Source organism: Tachyglossus aculeatus, unplaced genomic scaffold (genome assembly GCF_015852505.1).
Source record: "Tachyglossus aculeatus isolate mTacAcu1 unplaced genomic scaffold, mTacAcu1.pri SUPER_30, whole genome shotgun sequence".
Lineage (NCBI taxonomy): Eukaryota > Metazoa > Chordata > Mammalia > Monotremata > Tachyglossidae > Tachyglossus > Tachyglossus aculeatus.
The window spans coordinates 7,516,454-7,538,341 of NW_024044837.1; positions in this window are offsets into that span (position 1 = coordinate 7,516,454).

Here is a 21,888-nt window from a genome sequence, read left to right on the forward strand (position 1 = left end):
CTCTTCCTCCCCCTTCCAAGGCCTATACTGAGAGCCTCACCTCCTCCAGGAGGCCTTCCCCAGACTGAGCCCCTTCCTTCCTCTCCCCCCTCCACCCGTCCCCACCTCTCCATCCCCCCCCATCTTACCCTCCTTCCCATCCCCACCAGCACCTGTATATATGTATAATATGTTTGTACATATTTATTACTCTATTTATTTATTTATTTATTTATCTGTACAGATGCTATTCTATTTATTTTATTTTGTTAGTATGTTTGGTTTTGTTCTCTGCCTCCCCCTTCTAGACTGTGAGCCCACTGTTGGGTAGGAACTGTCTCTATATGTTGCCAACTTGTTACTTCCCCAAGCGCTCAGTACAGTGCTCTGCATACTGTAAGCGCTCCAATAAATACGATTGATTGATTGATTAATTGATTACCAGGCACAGTATTAAGCGCTGGATTGGATACAAACAAATCGGGTCCCTGTCCCGCATACGACTCACAGTCTTCATCCCCATTTTTACAGATGAGGTAACTGAGTCACAGAGAAGTGAAGATGTTTGTCCAAGGTTACATATCAGACAGATGGCGGAGTCAGGATTAGAACCCATGGCCTTCTGATGAAGTGCATCTAGTCTACACATGCTGCACAACTCTAAATCCTGCTACCTTGTTACCAAAGGAGGACGAGGGAAAGCCCCATGACGATGATGGCTGCTGTTAATAGCAAAGTAAGACCGCACCCAGATTTACAGCACCAGCCCGTTCAAAACCCTGATCTGTTGATGTTTGTTGATGGCTCTTGCCTTCGGGGAGATCGAGGGCAGCTCAAATCAGATTATGAGGTCTGCTCTGAGTTCACTATTCAGGAATCCAGATCCTGCTATCCCATCATTCTGCAAAAAAGGTTGAGTTATTTTCTCTTACTCGTGTCTGCTTTCCTGGCCTCCGGGCACAGCACAACAATCTGCACTGACTCCAGGAACGTCTTTGGGGTTGGGCATGATTTTGGTTCCCTCTTGCGACAATGAGGTTTCTCACAGCTGCGGGAACCCGTTTCTGAAATAGGACCCATTTTGCATCTCGGGCAGAGATCTCGGGTTGGATGGCTCAGCTCAGGGTGTTTGGAGTAGTCGCCCGGCAGAGGTGTCTGGGCAGCTGGTGTGGTGGGCCCATGGAGGTGTCTGCGCGGCTTGTAGAGTGGTCCGGTGGAGGTGTCGGGATGTGTGGCGGTGTTGGCTCCGTGGAGGTGTCGGGGCAAGGGACAGTGATGTTGTAACAGAGGAGTTGGGGCGGCAGATTCATTCAATCGTATTTACTGAGCGCTTACTGTGTGCAGAGCATTGTACTAAGATGCAGTAGCCAGGCAGAGATGTCGGCGTGGGTGTCAAAGGATGCCCAGTAGAGGTGGCATGGAAGCTGGTAATGATGGCCTAGTGGACGTTTTTGGAGCGATAAACTTGGTGTCCAGCAGAGGTGTCTGGGCGGTCGCTGTGGTGGCCCAGCAGAGGTATCGGGACAGGTAGTGGTTGTGGCCCAGCGGAGATGTCGGTTTGGCTGGTGTGGTGGCCCAGCTGAGGTGTTAGGGTGGGTGGTGTGGGCGGCCAGCTGAGGTGTCAGGGTGGCTGGTGTGGTGGCCCTGTGGCAGTGTCGGTACAGATGGTGGCAGTGGCCCACCAGGGGTGTTGGGGCATCTGTTCAGGTGGCCCCAGTGGAGGTGTTGCTGTGGGTGGTGCCGGTGGTCCAACAGAAGTGTCAGAGAAGGTGGTGGCCCAGCGGAGGTGGTGGGACGGCTGGTCTGGTAGCCCGGAGGAAGTGTCGAGGACAGGTGGCTGTGGTGGCCCAGGAGAGGTGTTGGGGCGGATGGTGGTGGTGGCCCAGCTGAGGTGCTGGGGTTGGTTGGTGTGGTAATCAGGCGGAGGTGTCGGGTGTGCTGGCCCAGCGAGGTGTCGGGGCTGGTTGGTGGGGTGACCCGGAAGAAGTGCCGAAATGTTTGGTGGCGTTGTCCATGGTAGAGGTGTCGGGAAAGTGGTTTGATGACACCTGAAGCATCCCAGAAGAGTTGTCTGGGAGGGTGGCACAATGGCTGTGCGAGCGTCCAGGAGGAGATGATGGGGGTGGATATCCACAGTGACCGTCCCAGGGGCCAGGAGGAGGTGTCTGGGAGGGTGGCACGGTGACTGTGCCCAAGGCTTGAGATGGTGTCAGGGGATGGTGGAAAGATGACTGTCAGCAGTCAGGAGGAGCTGTTGGGCGGGTATTAATTTTACGGTTTTGGCAGCCAAGAAGGAGGTGTCAAGGGAGGTTGGCAATTGTGACGGCACGTGGCACGTTGGTAGTGTCGGGACAGCCAGCACGGTGTCTCCCTCAACAGTCTTCTGAGATCAGTTGGCAGCATAGTTGTCAGATCCAGGGCGAAGGCTCTCCTACCGTTAGAGAAGCCGGCGTGCTCAGTGGAAAGAGTCCCGGACTTTGGAGTCAGAGGTCATGTGTTCAAATCCCGGCTCTGCCACTTGTCAGCTGTGTGACTTTGGGCAAGTCATTTCACTTCTCTGCGTCTCAGTTACCTCATCTGTAAAATGGGCATTAAGACTGTGAGCACCCCGTGGGACAACCTGATCACCTTGTAACCTCCCCAGCGCTTTTGAACAGTGCTTTGCACATAATAAGCGCATAATAAATGCTATCATTAAATTACCTGCCCCCGTTTTCCCGGCAAGTTGGTTCAGAGGAGGATCGGCCACGTCCTCTGTGGGGAAACTGGGCTCTTGGTGCTGGTCATGTGGATAGCCACTGCTGCCGTGGGCCACCGCTTCCACTGCTCTAACCTGATTGTGGGAAGGACCCTCTATTTCGCTGCTTCTAACCTTTTTGCATGGTGGCCCATCGTCCTCCACTTTCTCATTAGCCACCAGAGAGGTGGGGGTCTCTTCCTGATCTCAGGGAGGAACTGGTGACAGGGGCACTGGCACTGACATTTGGATTGGTACTGCCACGGCCTGGGAGCGCTGGGCCACCTGTGAGACTCTGTAGCAGCGGTAGCCCCTGATGAGCTGGGTAATCTAAAAGGTCCTGCGTCCCCGTTCAGTAATCCTTGTCGGCTCCGAGCCACTGCTTTAAGATACTCTTGATCCTTTTTGCCACGTGGCCCATTCTCCTTCCTGCCTCCTATAAATTCATCATGCAACGGGGGCTGCTTCCTGGTCTGTCGGGAAGGGGTGGGTGGCACTGACACTGGAATGGTTACCGGCACTGGCACTGGCACGGGCACGGACACTGGCATTGGCACCTGCTATGGACTGGGGCCGCTGGACCACCTGAGAGTCTCTGCAACAAACAGTAGCCCCTGATGACCTGGGTCACTAAAGAGGCCCTGCGTTCTCCGAGCGGTCATCTTTTCTGGCTCCAAGCCTGCCGCTTTCTAGGGTGTCCTTCAAATTCTTTTTATAGGGGAGCCCATCCTCAGTTCCCCTTCACCGTCCCCCCCCCCCCCCCGCCGTGGGACCGCTTCCCCGGTTTGCGGATAGGGGAGCAGTGGAAACGCCCCGACCTGGGAACGCAGACCCAGCAGAGAGTCTCCAAAGCAAGCGATAAGCACCAAGGAGAGTGTAAGTCTCCCCCATGCCACTGGAGTCCCTGTTCCCCTCTTCGCTGGAACAAGATCTGGAATTGCCTGCGGTGGGGAGCCTGAGATCCTGAAGAGAAAACCGAAGCAAACACCCGCTGCTACCCCAAGTCAGCTTTGACACTGAGACAACTGAACCGGCCCCCTGATCTATCCCAGAGCCCTAGACTAGAACCTAGACTGGCTACATATCACCGAGGGGTCCGTGTCCGTGTCCGTGTGTGTTGTGTGAGTGTGTGTGTGTCCGTGTGTGGTGTGTGTGGTGTGTCTGTGTCTGTGAGTGTCTGTGTGTGTCTGTGTGTAGTCTGTGTGTGTCTTTGTGTCTGTGTGTAGCCCCAAGCATCCCGGATGGACTTTAGCTGAGCAGTGAGTGAGGGCCTAGGGGTGTTTAGAAATGTGTGGCAGACCCCCTCCCCCGCACCCAGCTATTGGAATCTTCAGCAGCATAGGGACAATTTCCTGCTTTTCCACGTGGTAAGGGACCAACAGGAGCCTTCGCTCTGACAAGAAGGTATAACAACCCCAGTCGGGGCCCCATCTAGCTAGAGACACAAACACCAGTAGCTGCTCGAGAGAAACTACCTACCAGATGAATGTGTTTAGAATCAGAAGATTCCTTCCGTGTGAACCTGAACAGAGAAACTGTTGATGTTGATTGCAGTCTCTGATTTCTCCCAGAGAAATGAGCGGTAGCTCTGGGTGCCGTCCGTTAGAGGGATTGTGAGGTGGTCAGGGTTCCGTGAGGTCATGGTCTGGACTTGAGGTCATGGGGAGCGGAGAGAGGGCATGGACCAGAGCAAACAGGGCAGGCTCAGGACCTTCCCACAGCTATTGGGACACCAGTAGGTTTCAAGTGACAATGGTGGAGGAGCCCAGCACACAAAGACTGAACTTCACAACTACTAACTAATCACTCAATCAATCAGTCATATTTATGGAGCGCGTACTGTATGCAGAGCACCATATAAGGGTTTGGGAGAGTACAAGATAATAGTTGGCTGACCCGTTCCATGACAAATGATGGTTCACAGTAGAGATCTTTTTTGCGGGGGGCAGGGGAGGCCACTTCAGTCATTTGAGCGATCTTTAGGTATCCTGTTAGTTTGGATGCCAAACGTGATCTCAGAAGGTCAAACCTCTGATCATTAATCCGACAATAAGTGCTCAGTAAATACTATTGATTGAATGAATAAACACAACCCTGAATGTTATATAAAAATGAGTGATTAGTAGTAGTAGTTGTGACGTTGATTGATCAATCAGTCGTATTTATGGAGCGCATACTGTATGCAGAGCACCAGATTAAGGGTTTGGGAGAGTACAAGATAATAGTTGGCAGGCCCGTTCCATGACAAATGATGGATCACAGTAGAGATCTTTTTTTTGTGGGGGGGAGGGACGGCCAGTTCAGTCATTTCAGCGATCTTTAGGTATCCTGTTAGTTTGGATGCAAACGTGATCTCAGAAGTCAAACCTCTGATCATTAATCCGACAATAAATGCTCAGTAAATACTATCGATTGATTGAATGAATAAAACACAACCCTGAATGTTATATTAATATGAAGCATATTTTGTATGGTATTTGTTAAGTGCTTACTATGTGCAGGCACTGTTTTAAATGCTGGGGAAGATACAAGGTAATCAATCCTTCAGGCACTCAGTCATTTTTATTTATTGAGCACTTACTGCATGCAGAGCACTATACTAAACGTTTGGGAGAGTACAATACAGTAAACACTTTCTCTGCCAACAATTAGCTTTTAGCCTAGAGGGAGAGACGGACATCAAAATGACATTTAAGTACATAAGTGCTGTGGGGCTGGAAGGGAGGATGAGTAAAGGGAATAAGTCAGGGCACAACAGAAGGGAGTGGGAGAAGAGAGAAAGGAGGGCTTAGTCAGGGTAGGCCTCTTGGAGGAAATGTGCCTTTAATAAGGCTGAAGAAGGGGTGTGGGAAGGGCAATTTTCTATGGGATATGAGGTGGGAGGGAATTCCAGGCCAGAGGTAGGACATGGGCAAGAGGTCGTCAGAGAGATGGATGAGATCGAGGTACAGTGAGAAGGTTGGCATTAGAAGAGTGAGGTGTGTGGCCTGGGTTGTAGTAGGAGAGCAGCAAGGTGAGGTAAGAGGGGACAAGGCGATTTAGTTCTTTAAAGCCAATGGTGAGGAGTTGCTGTTTAATGTGGAAGTAGATGGGCAACCCTTGGAGTTTCTTGAGGAATGGAAAAATATGGCCTAAATGTTTTTGTACAAAAATGATCTGGGTAACAGAGGGAAGTATGGACTGGAATGGGGAAAGGCAGGAGGCTGGGAGGTCACCAAGGAGACCGATACAGTAATTAGAGAAGCGGCGTGGCTCAGTGGAAAGAGCACGGGCTTTGGAGTCAGAGGTCATGGGTTCGAATCCCGGCTCCACCACAAGTCTGCTGTATGACCTTGGGCAAGTCACTTAACTTCTCTGAGCCTCAGTTACCTCATCTGTAAAAATGGGGATTAAGACTGTGAGCCCCACGTGGGACAACTTGATCACATTGTATCCCCCCATCGCTTAGAACAGTGCTTTGCACATAGTAAACGCTTAAGAAATGCCATCATTATTAATCCAGTCGGGAGAGGTTGTGATTGCCATTAACGAGGTAGCAGTTTGAATGAGAGGAAAGGCCAGATTTTATCGATGCGATAAGAGTCGAATCACCAGGATTTAGCAATGGGTTGAATGAGAGAGGGGAGTCGAGGATAACACCAACGTTATGGGTTGTGAGATAGGAAAGATGATGGGGTCATTTACAGTGATGGGAAAGTGAATTGGTCGACATGATAAGGGGTTCTGTTTTGGGCACGCTAAGCCTCCTGAGGTAACAGGAGGACATCCAAGTAGAGATGTCTTGAAGCAGGAGGAAATGCGAGACAGCAGAGTGGGAGAGATCAGGGATGGAGATGTAGATTTGTGTATCATCCACACACGAGGTGGTAGTTGAAGTCGGGAGAGTGAATGAGTTCTCCAAGGGAGCGAGTGTAGATGGAGAATAGAAGAGGGCTCAAAATTGACCAGCGAGAGACAACTATACTTAGTGGGGTGGGAGGCAGAGGAGGAGCCCGTGAAAGAGACTGAGAATAAGCCGGTCAGAGAGAACCAAGAGAGGACAGTGTCAGTTAAAGCAGAAGCTGGATAAAGTTTCCAGGAAAAGAGGGTGGTCGGCAGTACCCAAGACAGCTGTTTGGTCGAGGAGGATTAGGATGGATTTGGCATGACGAAGATTCATTCACACAATAGTATGAGGCCTTCCTAGATTGAGCCCCCCTTTTTCTTCTTCCCCTCCACATCCCCCAGCGCCTTACCTACTTTCCCTCCCCCACAGCTCTTGTATATATTTGTACAGATTTTATTACTCTATTTACTTTACCTGTACATATTTACTATTCTATTAATTTTGTTAATTATATGCATTATAACTTTAATTCTATTTGTTCTGACGATTTTGACCCCGTCTGCATTTTTTGTTGTTGTCTGTCTCCCCCTTCTAGACTGTGAGCCCGTTGTTGGGTAAGGACCATCTCTATATGTTTCTGACCTGTACTTCCCAAGCGCTTAGTACAGCGCTCTGCACACAGTAAGCGCTCAATAAATATGACTGACTGACTGACTGACTGAATGAATGAATGAATGAATGTCCTAAAGGGTACACTCTCCCAGCTCCTACTCTGGCATAAAATGAGTGTTTCTCTGTTCCAATTATTTCAGCCGTTGTCAGAGGGATTGTCCAAGGATTTGTCCAGATTTACAGCTATCCTTCGGGTCTAAAGACAGAGTTCCAACAGGGAAGGTTTTCCTATGTGTGCTGCTGTGGCTGAGAAGGCCCTACTTCATGTTCAGGATCTTTTCTTGATGCCGCATGCGAGAAATGCAAGATACCCCTGTAGATTGTAAGCTCTATGTGGGCAAGGGACATGTCTAATAACTTGGTTGTATTGTACTCTCCCTGGCACGTAGTACCATGCTCTGTGCATAATAAGCACTCAATAAATACCACTGCTTGATAGATTGCTTTAGACAGTGCTCCACACAGAGTAAGTGCTCAATAAATACCATTGACATTGCCTGATTGATTGATTAATATCTATATCCTTCTCTAGACTTGTAAGTACACTCCTCTAATAATTATAATAATTTTGGTATATGTTAAGCACTTACCTCGTGGAAAATGCAATGCTCTATAGAGCTGGGGAGGTGATCAGGTTTTCCCATGTGGGCTCACAATTTTAATCCCCATTTTACAGATGAGGTAACTGAGGCACAGAGAAGTTACGTGACTTGCTCAAAGTCAAACAGCTGACAAGCAGTGGGCGGCCGGGGATTTGAGACCCATGACCTCTGACTCCCAAGCCTGTGCTGTTTCCACTGAGCAACGCTGCTTCTCTAGACTTGTAAGGACCATTGTGGGCAGGGAATACGTCTACCAATTCAGTTATGTTCTACTGCCCTAAGTGCTAACTACAATGCTCTGCACAATAGTAAACAATAAATAAATGCCATTGATTTATCGATTGCTTTGTACAGTGCTCCACACAGAGTAAGTGTTCAGTGAACACCATTGGTAAATTGTCTGATTGATTAATATCTGTATGCTCCTGTACATTGTAAGCTCGTTGTGGCCACGGAATGTTTCTGCCAACTCAGTTATACTGTACCCTTCCAAGTACCTAATACAGTGCTCTGTACATCGAAAGTACCATTGATTGGTTGAGTGACCGATTGATTAAATGTCTCTATCCCCCTCTAGCCTTTAAGCTCATTGTGGGACCAGAAAACCTATCTACCAGCTCTGTATTACTGTACAATCCCAGGCACTTATACCCAGGCTCCTGCACACAGTAATCGCTCAGTAAAGACCATAGATGATTGACTGATTATTTGATGAGGTGGGGTGAGCGGGGACAGGGGGTATAGAAGAGGGTTACCAAGATCCAAGAGACACATTTGCCATTTCCCCCCAATTCCTGGAAGTCTGCCCCAAGCAATTCACAACAGTTCTACCATATCAGATCAGCAGTTACCCTTCATCTAGATGTATGCCTTTACACTCCCAATTCTTACTATAAATAGATTACCAATTGTACATTTCAGTTGAAATGGCATCTACTTCTTCTTGGCATTGGTATCCCTCCTTGTAAAATCCTTACGCTTCTCTTGGTGAGAATCACTCGGTGTTACTCTCTTCACTAAATATGTTACACTCTCCTAAGGCCAGAATGCGCATCGTCTTCCTTTTTCTTGGAATTTCATTAAGGGCCTTAGTATGTCCCAGACATCGTACCTAAGTGCTAGAGTAAATACAAGGTAGTCAGTCTAGTTGGTCAGTTGTATTTATTGAGTGCTTATTGTGTGCAGAACACTGTACTAGGTGACTACGAGAGTACAATAATACAATAAAAAGATGCATTCTCTGTGCACAACGAGCTTACAGGCTAAATGGCTGAGACAGCCGTTAATGTAAATAATAATGGACTATGGGTATAGGTGCTATGGTGCTGGATGAAAGAAGGGACCAATTCAGGATGGCAAAGAAGGGAGTGGGAGAAAAGGAAATCAGGTCTTATTCAGGGAAGGGCGTTTTGGAGGAGCTGTGCCTTGAATAAGGCTTTGAAAGTGGGGAGAGTGATCATCTATTGGATTTGAAGACAAGGGGACTGCAGCTCAGAGACAGGATCGTGGGATATGGGTCGGCAAGTGAGATAGACTAAATATGGTGCAGTAAGTAAGTTAGCACTAGAGGAAGTCCCGTTGCTCCCCGGGGTTTCGGGGGCAACTCTCCGGGTTCTTACCCTTTCCGGGGTCTTCGGACGTCTCCGGACGCAGGCCCGGCGTTCACCACCAGGAAGAGTCAACCAGAGGTCCCAAAGCTTGGTTGCCGTTCTATTTGTTATCAGCGATTACATGGTTAATAAAGAGAGAGAGAATGAGAGAGAGAGAGAAAAGGAGAGAAGAGAGAGTACCTGTGTGTGCGTGTGCGTGTGAGCTGTGCGTGTGCCCCCCCCCCCTTTGTCTTGTTCGTCCTCTTATATACCCCCCGTTGCCCGGGGCAGGATTTTTCTCAGGCCATGTAGCACACTCACTCGCCACCCTCCAGCCACTAGCCTAGCAACAGCTCTGTCCATCACGAAGCGTTTGCTCTGGCTGGCCCCCCAGCCACCCGTTGCCAACCATTGCTGGCTGTGGATATGGCCTTGAGGTTGCCTCCGAGCTTTGCAGGTGCAAGCGTTGTTTTTCTTGCCCTCGGTCCCTTTATCTCCTGTTGTTGAGTCTGTTGGCTTTGAGCCGTTGGGTACGGTTTGTGTGCACATACTCCCTATCTTTCCCATGCTCCCCACGTGTCCCCCTCCCGTTATGGCGGGAGACCGCTAAGGGCGTCCGCGCAATGGGAGCATCTCGACCGGAAGCTCGCGGACCACCCCGGGCTAACAATGGAGCAAAAGAGACGAAGGAGGCACGGGAGGCACATGAGCAAAAGTAAAACACCCCCAGTGGCGGCAAGGACCGAGACCAGCCAAGGGGCCAATCCCCCGGGCATCACACGCGTTTTAATCCAAGTTCCCAAAGTTCCCTCCACCGCGTCCGCCCCGCGGCCCTAGGTCGTCTCCAAAGCCTTGGGGAAACGCAGCGACTGGGCGTTGAGCTCGTCAATTAAGCGGCACAGGTCCTGTAGTCATCGCCGGTCACGTTGGCGGCCAGGAAAAGTCCCTTCCAGGTGTTTCTTTACCCTCCGTCCCAGGAGGCAGGGAACGAAGAAGTTGGTGGCGTTGCAGCGGAGCGGAAGCACGCAGACCATGCCGATAACCGGTAGTCGCATTTCACCGCCTGCCGTAGGGACAGGAGGCGAACCTCGTCGCCGAGCGTCTCGATCACCGTGCTCAAGGCCGATCAGCTCCTGCTGCAGGGAAGCGTCCAGGTGACGCTGGAACCCCCCACGCCAGTTGGGTGGAGTGCCTGAAGGCCGAGAGCTGAGACGCGAGGAAACCAGTCCGATCGTACAGATTCAGGATTTGCCATTCCTGGAAGGCTGGCGAAAACGCGAGGTTTCGCGATACCCAGCATGGCCTCAAATAATTCCCTGCGGGTGCGCAAGCCGCGCAAGCGGGTCGCTAGGGTGTGCCACCCGATGGTCGGAGGCCTGGGAAAACAAGGGTCAGCGGACTTAACAGGTATAAGGTGTAGCGGGGGCCCGCCGGACCAGCCAAAACAGCGTAATCTGCCGCACCCTCCCGTGGTCATGGTTCGCGCCCGAGACATAAGGACGCATTGTGAGGAACCCGTGGTGGACAAGGAAAAGTCCGCCATAAGCCGACCGGGAGGCAGTAAGGTTCCAGCTGGGATCAGTATTGGGCAGGCTATAACGCGGTAAGGGGCAGGGATAAGGGCGTTCCTTGAAAGGCATAATCATGGTCGGCACAATTGCCCTGCAAGTGCTAGGGAAACGTTCAGACCCCTCACGGAAAATAATACGATACACCGGAGGAAAGGGTAATCCTGGCAACGTCGCCCCGTCAGGGCAGGCGCACGAGCGGACCCTAACAGTCCGCGGTGGGGGGAGCGCAGGGAAGTAAAGGCTTTCCAGAGACCGGGGGTGATGCGTCCCACCACGGTTAGCGCATAAAGTCCCTGGCGCGCCGCCTCCGTATATGTGCGGTCCCCAATGTGGTCCATCCCAGGACAGCAGGAGGGTACCGTTATCACTATGGGGAATACAGCGGAATATGCCCGTGGAACAGTCCATTTAGAGGCATCCCAAACCCCACCCCGACCCCTCGGCGCACATTCTCCCGGGACCGGGGAGCGAGCTCGCATTGCGGATAGGGCCAAAATACCCCCGCTTCCCTCGCTGGATTTTGTGCCGCCGGGGGTGCCACTGAAGTGTGCCGTGGATCCCCAGCAGGGTAAGGTTTCGGTGTGTGGGGTGCCCCCTGACCTTGGGGAATGTTGACTTCCAGTGCAGAAGTAAAATTTAGCAACCCGCAAAGCAAGATCGGGTCACCCTCGGGCCGGTTCGAGAAAGCCCCATTGCCGGTAGTACCCAGCATATGGGGGGGACCACGTGTTGCGCCAGATAGCGCCCCCGAAATACGGATGTCATGCTGGTCAGTGTCTGGGGACTGACCCCGGTGCATGGCCCGTAAGCTTGGTCACATTCCTTGAAATGAGAGTTGGGGGGGAGTCCCTCCCTTCCAGGAGACCATGCCGTAACAAAGGCGCCATTGGCGAGGAGGGGCCCCACCTCCAAACCCCGCTCTGCTCCTCAACATCTCTTCAGGTGGCTATTTACCAGTAGCATGTCCAGTTAATCCGTTGTCCCGGCCTCCCTCCCCACCGCGCCTCCCCCGGGAAGAAGAAGGGGAAGGGGAAGGAGGGGGAGGAGGAGGGGAATCAGGGCGCTGGGACATCTCCCTGCGGCCCCGGGCATCATCTTCCCCGACGAGGCTGGAGATGTCCGCGAGGAGATCCAAACGGGGCCGTCACCTGTGGAGATACAAGCATATCCTCGACCCCGTATTAGTACCGGATCAGGACCGCGCCAATCGCCCCTCCACAGTACGCCACATCGCTCGCCCCATATTGCCGGGCGTGCGGTGTGGTGGCGCCGGGGCTCCACGGTCCGCGGACCTGTGGCAGAGTTGCCGCAATGGCGGGGGGAGAGGAGTCCCCGTCTCCCGATCAAAAAGATAGAAAGTTATGGGTGTACGTTGCCATTGTCTAGGGCGCACTGCGTGACCCGCTTCCCCACCCCCTGCTTCTGCAGGAGAGTTTTCAGCGTCCTGTTTGCCCTTTCCACTATACCTTGACCGTTGGGGTTGTAAGGTATCCCAAGTAACATGGGAGATGCCAAAGGAGGAGAAAAAGATGGACATGGCCTTGGAGACATAGCAGGGGCCATTATCCGTCTTTATCTCCCTGGGGTGTGCCTATAGTGGCAAAGCAATGGACAAATGGTTTTGCACATGTTTTGCGGCTTCTCCTGCTTGGCGTGTCGCAGCACGAATCCGGAGAAGGTGTCAACGGTCATATGAATCGTGGAGGTCCCCCCCAATGGGCTGACATCCATTTGCCACAGCCTCGTTCGGGCGTGAGCCCCCCGGGGGGTTCACACCCGTCGGACCCTGCCGGCCGTGGGAGTGAACGGGAAGACAGCGAGTACAGCGCCGGACAATAGACCGGGCCTTCCTCTCTAGTGACCCCATACAGCCGACGGAGTGAGGTGGCCGGGAGATGGAACTCCCTATGCGCCGCAGCCGCGGCATCCAGCCCCATCAGTGACGGCCCTGTGGGGTGTATGGCTGGATTCCACGGTTCGGTTGCCATCAAAGATCGGGCCCTTGTCCGTCCGTGTGGGAACGGACGTAGCATGAGGGTAATACCTTACATTCCCCTAGCCGCTACGGCAGCCTGAAGCTGAGAGATCATGTTTCCAATCTCGAGTGCCTGTCGAAAAGTATGGAGGTTTCGATTTCGCCGGGGCAAGATTAACGGCGTACAGGCTATCCGAAATGATGTTGATCGCCTGGGGGTAGTTAGTCATTGCCCATATGATAGCGAAAGTTCATTTCGCCTGAGTCGAGCCGGTATGGATTGTCGAGCACCGACAAGGCACCGGGTTAGTCTGATAGAAAACTGCCTGCCCCGGTGTTCCTTGGTGGCGTCCGTAAAAGAACATTGTCTCCTCCGACCGGAGTTATCGGAGATCACCCCGAGGGGTCAGAATGTCCGATCCCATCGTATAAGTGGCTAAGAGTCAACGGGGAGCGTTCCGTAAAGGTGGCCTGCTGTAGGAGCATGGCCCACAGGAAGCTGTCCCTGGCTATCGCCTCAAGGTCTCCCCTGGCTATCCCCGACATGGACTATAGGGTAAGTGGCAGAAATGCGCCACTACCCTCTGTATGGCGTTCTGGCAAATGCGACCGAGAAGCTCAGTCTCCTTTGGGAGAACACGGGAGGGGTTTCCGAGGTATAACACCATTCGAGAATCTCGGTTCCCTTGGTGTAATAGCCGCGAAAAGGCTACCCTCCCGAAATATCGTGACCTCCATAGGGAGGTGGGGGTTCAAGCCCGACAAGTATGGCTACCGGCCAACCACTGTGTGATTCTCTCGGAGTGCGCTTTTCGCAGGACTCCCGTCCCATTCGCGGTGCGATTTAAGATTGGGGTCTCCTTTTAGGGAGAAGTACAGGGGGTAGCATGAGGGGCAGGAGGGGGGATGGGCGTCCTCGCGCGCATCCATTGAATCCTCCCTACCAAACCCTGCATAATCGTTTAACGTGACATATTTCCGGGGGTCAAGTTTGGGGTGGTCTTTGAGTCACCCGGGTCTCTGGTGACGTCAAAACACCCAAGGTACCGTGTACGGGGCTGATTCTTGTACCTTCTCTGGTGCTACGAATAAACCCTGGGCTGCGAGGGCAGCCACCACTCGCCGGGTGAGCGTCTGAACCTGCCCTTGATCCGGGCATACCCCAGAAGGATGTCGTCCCCATGTAATGGACGATTGTCGCCCCGGGAATTCCTTGCGGAAAGGGCGAGTATCCCGCCCCACGAACCACTGACATATGGTGGGACTACAAGACAATGCCACTGTGGCAGCACCTTCCACTGTTAACGGAGTGCTGGTTCCGCGAAATTCGGGCTCGGGACAGTAAAAGCAAACTTCCACCCTGTCGTCAGGGTGGTAACGGGATGCTGTAAAAGCAGTCCTTAATGTCTATGACCCGGATCCGGTGATTTTTGGAATCATGTTAGGGGAGGGCAATCCGGGTTGTAGGGGTCCCATTGGCACAATGAGTGCATTGATTTTCCTTAAAATGCCACGAGGAAGCGCCACTTCCCCGCGGCTTTTCTTTTTTATAACGAATTACGGGGGCGTTCCAGGGGCTGAACGATTCCTCTAGGTGCCCCTGTGCAAATTGGAGCGCAAACTAATTCCCTCAACGCCTGTAGCTTGTCCCTTAGGTCAGGGGCCACTGGTCCACCATACCGGTGGTGTGTGGAAGCCATACCAGTGGGGGTGTGGACAAGCCCCCGGAACCCAGTGGCACCACCTAAAAAGGATTCCAGCTTCATCTATAAGGTGGGCCTCCCAGCCCCTGCAGCCCATCTCCTACCCCACAGATTCATACGGAGCCCTTGAACGCACAGAGGGACGAACGCACCGTGCCATCCCCGGCATGACCAAATCAACGAACGCACCCGCCCTCTCTCGCGGCTTGCAGTCCCCCCACGCCTTGCACCCCCATCGAGTGGTTTTGCTAGTGCCACCTCGCTGCCCAGCAGCAATCCTGAATAACGGAGCGATCCGGCCCCGGTGTCCAGGAGCCCCTTTAAGGGGCTTTCCCTCACCCAAGAGGGTCCGCCCACGGTTTATCAAGGGTTATTTCTTGTATTATTCCAATAGCTGGGGGGCGGGGGATCAGGGGGTGGGGGGTCAAGGGGCGTAGCGCGAGCAATGACCATTCCAGATCCTAGGTGTATATACCGTACGGATGATGGTTGGTGAGGGGAATCTTCCCGGGCCCTTCCCCCCGTTCGGACGAATGAACGACCCCCGCCGCTCCTTTTCTGAAGCCCCACCACTAGGGCCCTCCAGGGGAGGGGCTGTATTGGGACGTTTACAGTGTCCCCTGGTCGGATTTCCACTGGGGGCCAGGCATCGGACTTCAGCCACAAGTGGCTCCCGGAGACCGAAGCCTCTCGGTACTCCTCTTTCCTGCCCCACCCCACTTCCTCTTGTCAGTCTGGCAGGTCGCGTCAAACTTACGAACGAGTCCTCTCTGGCCCCTTGAAAGGCGCACGGAGGATACCGTGTATAAGAAAGTCCACGTCCTTTAACTCCCCCGGGTGGGAGTCTTCATAGGCCGTCATCTGTTCCCCAATAATGTCCCATCTCTCCTCCGTGATCCCGGAATCAAGTATCCACGGGGAGGTCCATAGTTAACCTTCCCTATAAATTCACTTATTGTTTTTCAGCTCAATCTTTACCCCTTTACTTTTCAATATCTGTAACAGTGCCGGGTGTACAACTTCCTTATCTTCTTGGTTTATATATGGGCAGCGATCGTACTGTCCCCCATCTTCCCGCCTGACCTTTAGCTACCCTGGCCTACGGGGCACTCTCCCTGGTCTTCCCCTATGGGGGTACCCGAGCCCCACGTTGGGCGCCAGTCGTTGCTCCCCCGGGGTTTCGGGGGCAACTCTCGGGTTCTTACCCTTTCCGGGTCTTCGGACGTCTCCGGACACAGGCCGCGCGTTCACACCAGGAAGAGTCAACCAGAGGTCCAAAGCTTGGTTGCCGTTTATTTGTTATCAGCGATTACATGGTTAATAAAGAGAGAGAGAATGAGAGAGAGAGAGAAAGGAGGAAGAGAGAGTACCTGTGTGTGCGTGTGCGTGTGCGTGAGCGTGCCCCCCCTTTGTCTTGTTCGTCTCTTATACCCCCGTTGCCCGGGGGCAGGATTTTCTCAGGCATGTAGCACACTCACTCGCCACCCTCCAGCCACTAGCCTAGCAACAGCTCTGGTCTATCACGAAGCGTTTGCTCTGGCTGGCCCCCAGCCACCCGTTGCCAACCATTGCTGGCCTGTTGATATGGCCTTTGAGGTTGCCTCCGAGCTTTGTCAGGTGCAAGGTTGTTTTTCTTGCCCCTGGTCCCTTTATCTCCTGTTGTTGAGTCTGTTTGGCTTTGAGCCGTTGGGTACGGTTTGTGTGCACATACTCCCTATCTTTCCCATGCTCACCACGAGGAGTGAGATGTGCAGGCTAGGTTAGAGCAGTGAGTGTGTAGTAGGAGGGGCAAGCTGATTGATTGCTTTAAAACTAATGATAAGATGTTTCTGCTTGATGTGGAGGTGGACCAGAAAACCACTGGAGGTTTCTGAGGTAGTGAGGAAACATGGGCTTGAAACTTTTTTGTAATAAAAATGAGCCGGGCAGCAGAGTGAAGTAATGGACTGGAATGGAGATGGAAAGGAGATAGGAGGGTCAGCAAGGAGGCTGATACAGTTATCAAGGTAGGTATTGATTAATGTGGTAACAGTTTAGAAGGAGAGGAAGGAAATGTGTTTTATGTACTTCAATATTTAAGTTCTAAGTCAACCAAATTGAAGTACAACTGAAAGGGCAATATTCTTTGCAAATAAAGGGCTTAGACTTTACTAAAGTTTTACAGGTGCTTGTGAATGCCTGAGTTCTAAAATGACAAATGGGAAAATGAAATTTTATTGGAAAATCCTCCCTGGATGAGTCGGGCTTTCCAAGAGGAATTTGAAAATGGGGAGAAATGAGGCTTGGCAGGTTTGAAAGAGGGAGGGCGCCACCAGGCAGGTTGGAAGGGTACAATTCCAAGGATTGTAGGGCAGGGAAGTTCATAACGAGACATGGTAAGTCTGGGAAGATTGGAGAGTGTGAGCTAGGGTGTAGTGGGAGAAGAGAATGGGTAGGTAAGAGAGAGAGAGCTGATTTAGGATGGTCCCCGGTCTTGGCCTGATATACCTCCAATCTCCAGAGTTGAAGCAGAGACCAATTATTAATCATGAAAACGGAATGATGATGAGTCCATTGATCTTGTTCTAGGAAGGTGTCCCAGAGTGGGAACCACGTGAGACTGGACGATTATTTAGGTTGAGACCACAGGCAGACCACGATCCCGGCCTTCTGATATTCCCGGACAGTGAACTGCTTCAGCCAAGCCCTGGGCCCGTCCCTCCCCATGGGGAATCCCCCAGGAACTAACTCGGCCTTCCGTCCTGAGGGGATGGCGCAGCCATCAGGAGAGCCGAAAGGGAGAGGGAGGATCCTGACAACCCCCACCCCTCACCCAGACCTTTCTGTCACTCCCACCAGCGTCCAGGACTGACGAGGTGGAGTTAGCCTCTCTCTCAGCTGAGGTCGATGCTCCTCAGCCCAGGACAGGCCCAGTAATTCCAGAGAGGAGCAGGGGAAGGTGAGGGGCAAGGATGGGAATTTCAATATAAGCCCAGGATATAACAGGGAATTTTCCTGTTCTTTCTTAGTACTAATAATTGTGGTATTTGTTAAGTGTTTTACCATGTGCCAACACCATACTCAGTGCTGAAATAGATATGAAATAATCAGATTGGACACTGTCCCTGTCCCGCATGGGACCTCACCAGTCTTAAACCCCCATTTTACAGGTGAGGAAACCGAGGAACAGAAAGTTAAGTTAATTGCCCGAGGTCGAACAGTAGGTAAGTGGCAGAGTCGGATTAAGACCAAGGTTCCCTAGACTCCCAGTACCATCCACTTTCCACTGGGTTGTGCTGCTACTCCAATTATGTGACCACAATCCTTGCAGATGTTTGTAAATGGAATAGACTTCTAGGAGTCAGGAATGGTTTCAGTGCCATCGTGAACCAAGACAGGTTGATTGTAGGAGATGAACGACCTGATTAGCGCTTGGTACAGTGTCTGGAACATAGTGAGCCTGAAAAGGTACCATAAAACCCCCCGAGATTCCCTCCAACCCAAAGATTATCTCCTCTCCTGTGCACTTTTCTCTGGAATATTATACTCATCTGTATCTTTCGTAAATGTCCTTAGGCAGTCAACGTCAATTCCTGAAAAAATGACCGATGTCACCGTGAAGACAGAATTCCTCCTACTGGGATTCTCGGAGGTCCGGGAGCTGCAGCCGGTTCAGGCCGCGCTGTTCCTTCTGGTCTACTTGGCGGCCTAGACCTGGAATCTGCTCATCGTCGCCTTCACCACCCTCGACTGGCGCCTCCACACCCCCATGTACTTCTTCCTCAGGAACCTGTCCGTCCTCGACCTCTGATACATCTATGTCACCCTCCCCAAATCCATCCACGAATCCCTGCCCAACAAGACATCCAACTCCTTAGAGGGCTGTGCCGTCCAGGCCTTCTCCGTGGTCTGGTTTGCCGGCTCAGAGCTGCCGGTCTTCACGGTGATGTCCTACAACTGCCTCGCTGCCATCTGCTTCTCCCTGAGCTACGAGGTCATCATGGTTCAAGAGGTTTGGTGGGGAAGATGGCCGCCTCCTCCCTGGAGCAGCGGGGGCCCTGTTTTCAGTAATGTGTTCAGGGGGGAGGTTCTCCCCTGTCCCTTCCGCGGGTCCAACACCGTCCCTCAGTTGTTCTGTGAAGTCCCTCCTCGGCTGAAGATCACCTGCTCCGAGAAGCACAACGCCATCGACGCGACTGTAATTTTGGGGCAGTCTTAGCTGTCGTCTGCTTTATTTCCATCATCGTCTCATATGCACGCATCCTCTGGGCCGTGTTGAGGACGCCGGTCACCGAGGGCCGGGCCAAAGCTTTCTCCACCTCCTGCCCCACCTCGTCTTCGTCACTGCTTTCCTCTCTGCGGGTGCATTTGTCTACATAAAGCTGCCCTCAGACTCCTCCATGATCGTGGACCTGCTGGTGTCCTTGTTCTACGCAGTGATACCCCTTGCTCTGAACGCCCTTATCTACATCTTCAGGAACCGGGACATGAAGGCCGCCATGGGCAGGATCCTAAAAGGGTCACTTACCCAGCCTCTGTTCTGGGACAGAATGTCTCCTTCCTTGTGGAAATAATCTCACACCACCACTTTACCAAGGAATTGTTCTTGGATCTAGCAAGATATTTAGCTGTCCTACTGGGTTCATAGAAAACGCTGAACGTTGATGAATTGTCGAAATCTGGGAGGGAGGCGGCTAAAACCAAAATAGGACAGACAATCCAGGTTTGGGGAAGAATCATGGCCTAAAGGAAGGGGAGTCCCTGTAGACTGTAAATTCATTGTGGGCGGGGAATGTGTTTAACAGGTCTGTTAAATTGAACTCTCCCAAGTGCTTAGTACAGTAAATCCAGTTTCGGGGTGGATCTAATCCCTGCTCAGCCACTTGTCTTCTGTGTGACCTTGGGCGACACAGTCAACTTCTCCATGCCTAAGTTACATCATCCGTAAAATGGGGACTGTGAAACCCACATAGGATAACCTGATTACCTTGTATCAACCCCACTGTGATTAGAACAGTGCTTGGCGCATAGCAAAATGCTTAACAAATACCATAAATTTTTTTTAAAAATGTCGTGGCCTAAAAGAATAGGAATCGCTCTAGACTTTAAGCTCACTGTGGTCAGGGAACGTGTCTACCAACTCTGTTATATTGAACTTTTCCAAGTTCTTAGTACAGTGTTACGCCCTGAGTAAGTGCTCAATAAATATGATTGATTGATTGAGACTTGAGTTCTGATGCCAGCTCTGCTACTGGCCTGTTGTGTGAACTTGGGGCAGTGACATAATGTCCCTAGGCTCTCTCTTCCTCTTACACTTTGAGCCAATTTGGGACAGGAATTGTGTCTGTACTGATTCTTTTGTTTCTCCTCCAGCAAGTGGAACAATTTAGGCACACAACCTCTTAATAAGTACAGTAATGATATCATTATTAGCAATGACTATGAAAATGCAATGCTATGTATGCTCCCTAGCATGACATTTGGTGTGGGTATGAGAGTTGGAAAATGTGCAGCGGTATGGGAGAAGGGAAAAAAGGATGACTGCAGCTCCATCTGTCTTGTCAAATCCATCCTCTCTCATTAATCCATTTTTCCTTCTTTCCATCCATCCATTCCTTCCAACCATCCATCCATCCATCCATCCACCCATCCATCCATCCATCCAGAGCACGGGCTTGGGAGTCAGAGGTCGTGGGTTCTAAACTCAGTTCCGCTACTTGTCTGCCTTGTGACCTGGGGCGAGTCACTTCACTTCTCTGTGCCTCAGTTCCCTCATCTGAAAAATGGGGGATTGAGACAATGGGGCCCATGTGGGACAGGGGACTGTGTCCTACCTGATTATCTTGTATCTACTCCAGCACTTAGAACAATGATTGGCACAGAGTTAAGAGCTTAATGAAGACCATAATTACTACTATTATTATTATCGATGGTATCTATTGTCCTTATTCTGAATGCAAAGAAGTGTAGTAAGCTCTCTGAAGATTATGATCTAATGGGTGAGAGACACAGTGTAAATTACGTAGAGGGGAAAGTAGAGTAGGGAAAGATGAGAAAGAGGGTGAACGCTTGATTCAAGAATACAGTTTATATAGTCAATATGAACAGCGCTTAAACAGATTGCTATCAGGACAAATCAGAAGAAGCAGTGTTGCGTAGTGGGTAGCACGCAGGCCCTGGATTCAAATGGACATGGGTTCTGATCCCGGTTCCACCACATGTCTGCTGCTTGACCTTGGGCAGCGTCGCTTAAATTCTATTTGCCTCAGTTTCCTTATCTGTAAAATGGGGTTTGTGATGTGAACCCGGGGGGACCGTGGACTCTGTCCATTCTTATTAGCTTGTATCTACTCCAGCACTTAGTATATTGCCTGATATATAGTAAGCGCTTCACAAATACCATAAGGAAAAGTTACAATTGGCTGATTAACTGAGAGATTGAGTGTCTCAGGTTTTAAATTAGACAAAGGTGATACCATTCCCGGTGGCTAAAGACTGTCGTAGGCAACAGGAATCATTGGGACCCTGGGATGAGGATGCCACTGTTTCCATGGGAACCCCGAGGGCCAGCACCATCGGTGATGCTGCAGAGACCGGTCTCTTGTCTCCCAAGAGCCTCAGAAACCACGTGACTAGAGGGTGCGTGGCTTGTCCAGGCCAAGAGGTCCCTCAGCAGGGCCCTGAGCCATCCCTCCAGGGATCCCCCTCGGAGAAGCTCCTGCTTTATCTACAGGGACAGGGCCCCGTCTGGAGAGCTTTTCTGGGTCTGAAGAAGAGCAGAGAGGGATTGAGGGCTCCTTTCTGTTCCTTCTCTGGCTGACTGAACCAAGGAGTCTGAGGGGAAAGATGGGGACCAGCCTAGCCCTGCAGAGGTCAATGATCCCCAGCCCCCACGCTGCCCCCGGTGAGAGCGACCAGGGGTGAATGGGATGGAGGGGCGGGGGGCACGAGGATGAGGATTGAAGAGATGGAGCCAGTCTCGGCCTAAGTTGGGGTTCGGAAAAAGGCCACGGCCACTAGCAGGAGAGGTGGGCTTGTAAGAGGAGTGGTGTTTTCCAGTCCAGTAACCACCAACTATCAAACACTTCTCCTCCTTCCTCCTCAAACCTCGCCACCATGCCAACCAACCACCGGGCTACGGTGCTCCAGCACAGTGTCACGAACAGTCACTTCAGCCTTCAGTGGGTCCCAGAATCTCTTGCAGAGGGTAAATGACTGGTAGGGCTGAGAGAGTGTGACCAGCATTGGCCCGCCA